This window comes from Clarias gariepinus, chromosome 26 (genome assembly GCF_024256425.1).
Source record: "Clarias gariepinus isolate MV-2021 ecotype Netherlands chromosome 26, CGAR_prim_01v2, whole genome shotgun sequence".
Classification (NCBI taxonomy): Eukaryota; Metazoa; Chordata; class Actinopteri; order Siluriformes; family Clariidae; genus Clarias; species Clarias gariepinus.
Genome location: NC_071125.1, coordinates 3,308,285 through 3,315,333, shown reverse-complemented (window position 1 = coordinate 3,315,333; position 7,049 = coordinate 3,308,285).

Sequence of the window (7,049 nt, the reverse complement as noted above, 5' to 3'; positions counted from 1 at the left end):
CGGATAGCGCCGATTGCGCAATATTACAAAAATATATTTTTATGTCATATACACTTTACTACATGCTACAAACAAATATGAAAGTTTAGTAGCACGGCAGTTTGCCGAGCTTTTGGTAACGCATTGATTGTTTTGCTTACGGCCATACTGTATGTGTACATGTAAATGAACGGATACGTATGATGACGTATAACAGTGTTGTAGTGGTGTCCCATTTCTTAGGGGAAATATTTTAACCCTTCCCCTTTCCACTTCGTTTTAAGGGACAAGGGGAAGGGGCGAGGGGTAGGGGAAGGGGTAGGGGAAGGGGTAAGGGGTAGAATTGGGATTGGGCTTAAGTCATGAAATTCATGAGTCCATTAGTCGAGTTGGTCCTGGAGCTGCTCGAGCTACTACTGGTCCTCCAAGAAAACTTGTTCTGGTCCCACTTCAATACATTGTCATTGGATCATTTGATGTGCTCGGGCAGTATTTCTATGGCACTGCCATGATCCCCTAACCAACTGTGGACATTTTATGTACTGTACACAAATAAAGTGCCCCCGTTAGCGCTCTCCTCTGTTTAGCTGCATTGTGATTATTGTTGATTATTTTCCTATAAAAACACACTCCCTACACTCCTTAATTCCTTACTCCTATAAAAGTTCCATCTGTCTAGGATCGTTATCACATCTCTAAATAATACACTAGAACACTGCTAGCATCATGGCAGATTTTAGCCATGTAAATAAACTTGAATGTCACCAGATTTTACTGATATTATTAATGCTCCATAGATACAGCACCACCGTTCTGTCATTTATCCTATTTTTATTGGAATACAGGTCATATTACTTTTATCCTCGGGGCATTGAGAAATCACGGTAAATGAGGCCTAAAAGGCTAACGCTGAGACACAGCCAAGCAATTAGAGGAGTGTGAGATGGAAAACATCCAGTCAGGGGTTCCCTGTGGCTTGGATCTGAAATTAGCCTTGATCAAGCAGCTGTCTTTATTATGGAAACTCACTGAACGTGTCAGATAGATTTGCATATAAATGGTGTCCCCTGGCCAGACGAGAGGACGCGGTTTGGCGCAGCCGGCTTGGACACGTCTCAACCGGACAGGTTAGTGCTTACGAGCAGCTTGGTGTGTTGAGAAATGAGTTATTATGCCCAAGTCTCGTTCTACATGACAGAAGTCCATTTCCGTGAATGTCAAGAGAACGTTTATTGGCTTTTAGCTATTCGCGTAATACGACATGCTCCGTTGAGGTACTTAAAACTGGGTTATTACACTTATTTAATCATGAGCCTACCTTGCTTACTTACGTACTGCTTTATATAATCTTCCAGTCTCTCATATTTTGATTTCTAGCATCTGTTTCTTTGCAACTTGACACCTTGATAAATATTGATGATACTATAATGGAATATACAGTAATGGAATGATAGAAAAGTGCATAGTCATGCTAGCTGGCGAAAAGCCCATTTATCTTCTGAGTTAGCTAGCCAAGCTCTGTTTCACAGTGCGACCAAAAAAAAACAGGGTTGGTTATCTGCCTAATGCAGATGCTTTAGCTACTTTAGCTAATAATGTTTGTAGTATTTTTTATTTATCTCATATACTGTATCTATCTATAAAAATTAAAAAAATATATTTTTTCTGTACATTGGTCAAAACTCACTCTTTCAATGATATCCTTATGTTTCATACATTGGAGGACCCGAAACCAGTCTCAGAAAACTGTCTGTCTGTATGTCTGTATGTCTGTCCAGGCAGATTTTGTCGCAGCATTACACAAAACTGGCTGGACAGAATTTAATAAAACTTTGGCACTACTTAGGTATTTGCCTGAAGTTAAACCTACGCCATGAATGAAATCAAAACATTGAGTAGAACTGAATTCACGATTATAAACATACAGCGACATTTTTCACAGCATCGATTTAAGACGCACCCACAGTTTAAGGCCTCTTAAATCAATAAATTGGACAGAATTTATTGACATTTTTGCATTCCTGTGCCTGAAGTTTAACCCGCAACCTGAAATAATGATATCACTGATTACATTAAAGCGACAAGTATTAAATACGCAATTAATTAATGAACATGAAGTCATGTTGTGTGAAGTAAATGACATGGGCCATAAAATAAGCTGAAAACTGAAATAAGCTAGTTAGCGTTAGAGTTAATGCAACAAGAAGTCCATTCTTTAAACCAACTTGAAGGCTCAAGCTCAAGATTTTTATATTTTAAAGCTGATTACGGAAAAAATGTCATTCATGTCCAGGGTCAGGCTTGCTCAGTTCCCATTCCTACATATTTAATCCTGCAAAAATGAATAAACAAATCCAAAAAAAAAAAAAAACCCAGAACGACCCGGACATATGTCCAATTTGATTTGTTCCATAGAAGAAACACGAGTGTAATATCTCCTTAGCAGATTCCTGTTTTTTTCCCATGAGTCTGAGAGTTCTTCCAGACACCAGATACTTTCTATCTGTTCGCCATCAGTCATCACACCAGAGCCCCGACAAGTAGAAGCCTGTCCTCCCAGCAACACTTCGATTACACATGCAGGAAAAAGCTTCCAGCAGTTCAGCGCTGAGGACGCATGCATTAACCATCTGTTTCTGCAGCGTCGATACCTCGTGGTAACGATTAGCCAAAGAGGAAGAGCTGCTTTAATGCGTCTCTCGCATAGTGACGGATAATGGATATCGATGACCGCGGGGCCATATTAATGCATTATAAACCTTTCTGGCGTAAAAGTGGGCTCTCAGCATTTAAAACTTGGGGATGTGTGCCGCATGGGGATGAGATCAATCCCACAAATGCTACCACAGAACCACTGCTGAAGCTTAGTGTAGTTTAGTATAGTGTAGTGTAAGAAATAACAGTGCATTTAAAACCATCTGTCTGTATTTTTATGTGTTTAAACCTGGGGGTTGCGTTTACAACATGCAGCGCCTCTCATCTCAATTCATCTTTTTTTTTTTTTTAAACGACAACACTGACACAAGTTCACGCGGTGATTATGAATCCGTGCAAATCGGAATTTTCATATCAAGTCTGCTTTGCTGAGCTTCTCAGCGCTTCATTAGAATATCCAGCATAGTCCAGGAACAGCTGTGTATGTGTGTGTATGTATGTATGTATGTGTGTGTGTGTGTGTGTGTGTGCGACTGTATACTGTATGTTTGTGTGAGCGCACCTGCTGCCGATCGTCAGACTCACGCTTTATCTTTGTCACACCGAATCCGAATTAACCAGCTGGGAAAAATGAAAATGACGTGGGCTAGCGGAAACACGCTGCTCTCTGTCTCACCTCAGGCCGTTTCCACACATTAGGGGACATTTGGGACAGCGAATTCTCGTCATTTCTCAGTCTTGGAAGTGTCAGGACAGAGAAGACACTGGCGGAAGAATTGGGTAGACATTTTATCAACCAGTGAGTAGATTTGCATACACCGAATAACCCAAGAACTGCTAGAAATTATGGTACTTTAGGAATGATTTCATTTAGACCAGTGGTTCTCAAAGTGGGTTTTGGGACCAACAGGGAGTTTGTCAAGTCAGGGTGTACCCCCATGCCCTAGGGGCCCCTATATACCCCAGGCCCCCCCCGCCAGAATATATATCCTGTGGTCATGGCAAGATATTACTCTGTTTCAGGGGAGTCAAATTATTGTCCTGCGTCAGGCAAAGAAAACTACTAAGGAGATTGCTGAAACTAATCAAATTAACTAAAAAACATTATTAAAACCTGTAAGAATAAAGTTGACCCATCATCTGGTGTCTGGTGATGGTTTCACTCTACCATGAAGACGGTTCTGGCCTCGACTGATGTTGACAGCTGTTTCTCTGAGGACTTGACTTACCTGAAGTTGTTGGATAGTTCAGGACTAGAACTTCCTACAAGTCTAACTTAGCCTCCAATAACTACATGGACTCCATATTACCAGCAATTACCATCAACTGTTATGCTGTACTGCCTGCCACCTAACACACAGTATGAATGCAAATCAATTCCTGCTCTCTGTTTCACCCAGATGAGGATGGGTTCCCTGTTGAGCTTAACTGGTATGAAAGAAGAGGATGCAGAGGATGGAGGCAGATGATTCGTTGTGGAGAACAGCCAAAAGACAAAAAAGAAGAAGAGCACCCAAGGGATTTGGACTAAACAGCTGCGTAGCCTTAAGTAAGGGTAATCGGGAAACAAGCTTCAATTTGCTATAGCAAACATAAAGAATTGACTGTGTTTGAACGGAAAAGGGTCATGTGGTCTGACGAGTCCAGATTGACCCTGTTCCAGAGTGATGGGCGCAGCAGGGTAAGAAGAGTGGCAGATAAAGTGGTGTACCCATCATGCCTAGTACAAGCCTGTGTGGACTTGGTTGGGCGTGGTTTTATGATCTAGGGTTGCTTCTCTTGGTCTAGGTTCATAAACATTATGTGCCCAAAAAATGAAGTCAGCTGTTTACCTAAAAGTTATTTACTTACAGGTTTTACAATGCCAGGATTTATCAGACTCAATAAGTGCTGGAGAAGACTTTAGGATGGAAATAAATGTTGTGACGTTACATAAGCTTATTGAAATGATGCCCCAGCGAATGTGTTGCTGTAATCAAAGCAAAAGGTTTGTATGATCCAATGAAGTGTGTGACTATATACTGTATATATATATACTTTTTTAAAAGAACATTAACATGCATCTTTCATGAAGAGCATGATGTGCAAAATGTGTCATCACAAGCCGTACAGTATGTGTACAATGGTAAATACTAGCAGGTTTATAATGACACTACTTCTGCTTTGACAGCTGTGTTGTGTTTATAATGTTAATATATTCAGTAATAGATGCTAATCCTAGTTGATGTACAGTATGTGTGTGGAATGTATTCTGGGTGATTAGTGGATGGTGAGGAAACACAGTGAGTGCAAGAGGCATCGTACTGTCCGGGTAAACTGATTATTAATCAATCATCGATAGGTTTACTCAAAACGATGTTCAAATAGATGATGGGATGGTAATCGACTCCCATCATTACCTACTATTTCAATTTGTCCCTAGAAAGACATAACCCTGGAAAACAAGTTCTCAAACTCAGCTACATCAATCCATTCAATCACTGCACAACCGCTTTTAAATAAGTGTCCTCGTATAGTTCTTTAAATGTATAGTTTTTGGTTGTACCTTTCCAAAGCATTTTTTTGTTTTCTAAAAAGAAAACTATTAGCCTGACTGAAAACGCCGTGACTCTGACCATGCAGTTACTACGAATGAATGGAATTTTAAAAAGCACCATCTATTTATATCTGCTTTAAAAAAAAAATAAATTCTGAATGACATTCTTAATACGAGAGTAAGTCGAAAATTATCCGCACTCCCTCTGAAAAAAAAAATATTCAAAAGCTTAAAGTTTTCTGGGATTCTCAAGGACCAGAAGTATTGGAACATTATCAGGGAAAAGGTTCAACATTAACAGTGCTCGTTACAGTGAGAACAAATTTTTTATTTACATTTTCTAAAAGTGAATTAAAATAAATTCTACAGCCAGAGTGCGGATATTTTTTGACTCACCCTCGTAATTGTACAGGTGAAATGGGAAAGTATGCTGATTTGGAGATAGACAAAGCGTGTTATGTTGCTAGCACTAATTTCTATTCTTCTTGTAAGGTTTCCTCACCAGTGATTGTAATCAAAGGAATAATTTAAAAGCCCAGGCAGATGTGCGTAATGGTGGTTTTCCACGATGCTCAATGCATTACCTATCCTGCTGTTAAACTTGTTTGTGTGTTTTGTTTTGTTTTTTTTAATTATCCTTTTAAGAACAGCAGCCTGAGCAGGCGAGCGAAACCCGAGCACCGACCGAAGCATGACTTAGCATAAGAACTGGTCATTAACCCAGCGTGCACATAAACATTATTCTGTGCCGAGTAAAGACGCGTTAACGATCTGTGAAAGTGGCTCAGGCTGTTCGGGGAATTTAAATGACCATCCATTGGCTCCTTTCGTCCCAGGGGTGAGCTTCATCCTTAATTGAAGATGGAGGCGAGCCGATGCAGGTCTGCTTTCAGGCCTAATGACATCCACACACCACCTTTCCCATCGCCATTCACTTAGTGTCAGCGCTACCCTATTAGCCGTTCTAGACTCAACAAACTCACCACGGGCAACGGCGGCATACAGAGCAGCTCTGGATATGAAGGACTGCAGACTTTTCTCATTAAAGCACAAAAAAAAAAATGCGGTTGCTTTTAAAAGACAATCTTGGTGCTTAAAGAGATAAAAGGAGCTCGAATGTCACTTGAATGCATGCTGTTGCTGGGTTTTTTCGAATAAATTAGATAACTTTTCCAAACCTTTAGTTAATACAACGTCATTGATGCACTACACTGTAAAACAATTTCGTAATTTTAACAGGAAAATACCGTATAAATGCTATGGAATCAAATCCCATTTATGGGATAACCGTAGAATTTACAGTAAAAAAAATTGTAAATAGTTTTAACAGAGTAAGACCTTAAATTTAACAGTTAAAAACATATGAAAATATGGTTTATTGCAGTAAAATTTATGATATACTCTATTTAAAAAAAGGAAACTCTCAGAGAAGGTATTTGTTACTAATATCATAAAGCATCAGTTTATATTTTACAAAACCTTTGTTCATAGTTTTTAAAAATCAGAAAAATATTTGCTTTGTAAAAAATAACTGTAAATTTTACGGTAAAAACTGCCAGCTGTGGTTGCCAGAAATTAACCAGACCTGCACGTGCACACCTTTCTATCCCTCTTTCCCTTCCTCCCTCCTTCAACCCTTTCCTTCCCTAAGTAAAATTACCCCTTTTCCGTAAGACCTCGTCCGTGTTTCTTGTTGACCCCCCCCTTGTGCCAAACCCATCACAAAATACATGAACATACTGTATTTAACACCCCGGTGCAGTGTGCACTTAAAAACCACAATGCAGGACAGAGGACATAAACAATTTAACATGTGTGTGATAAAATCATTTTTTGTGTAAAGTTGTAATAAAAGTCCTTCTATAAAATTATATGGTTT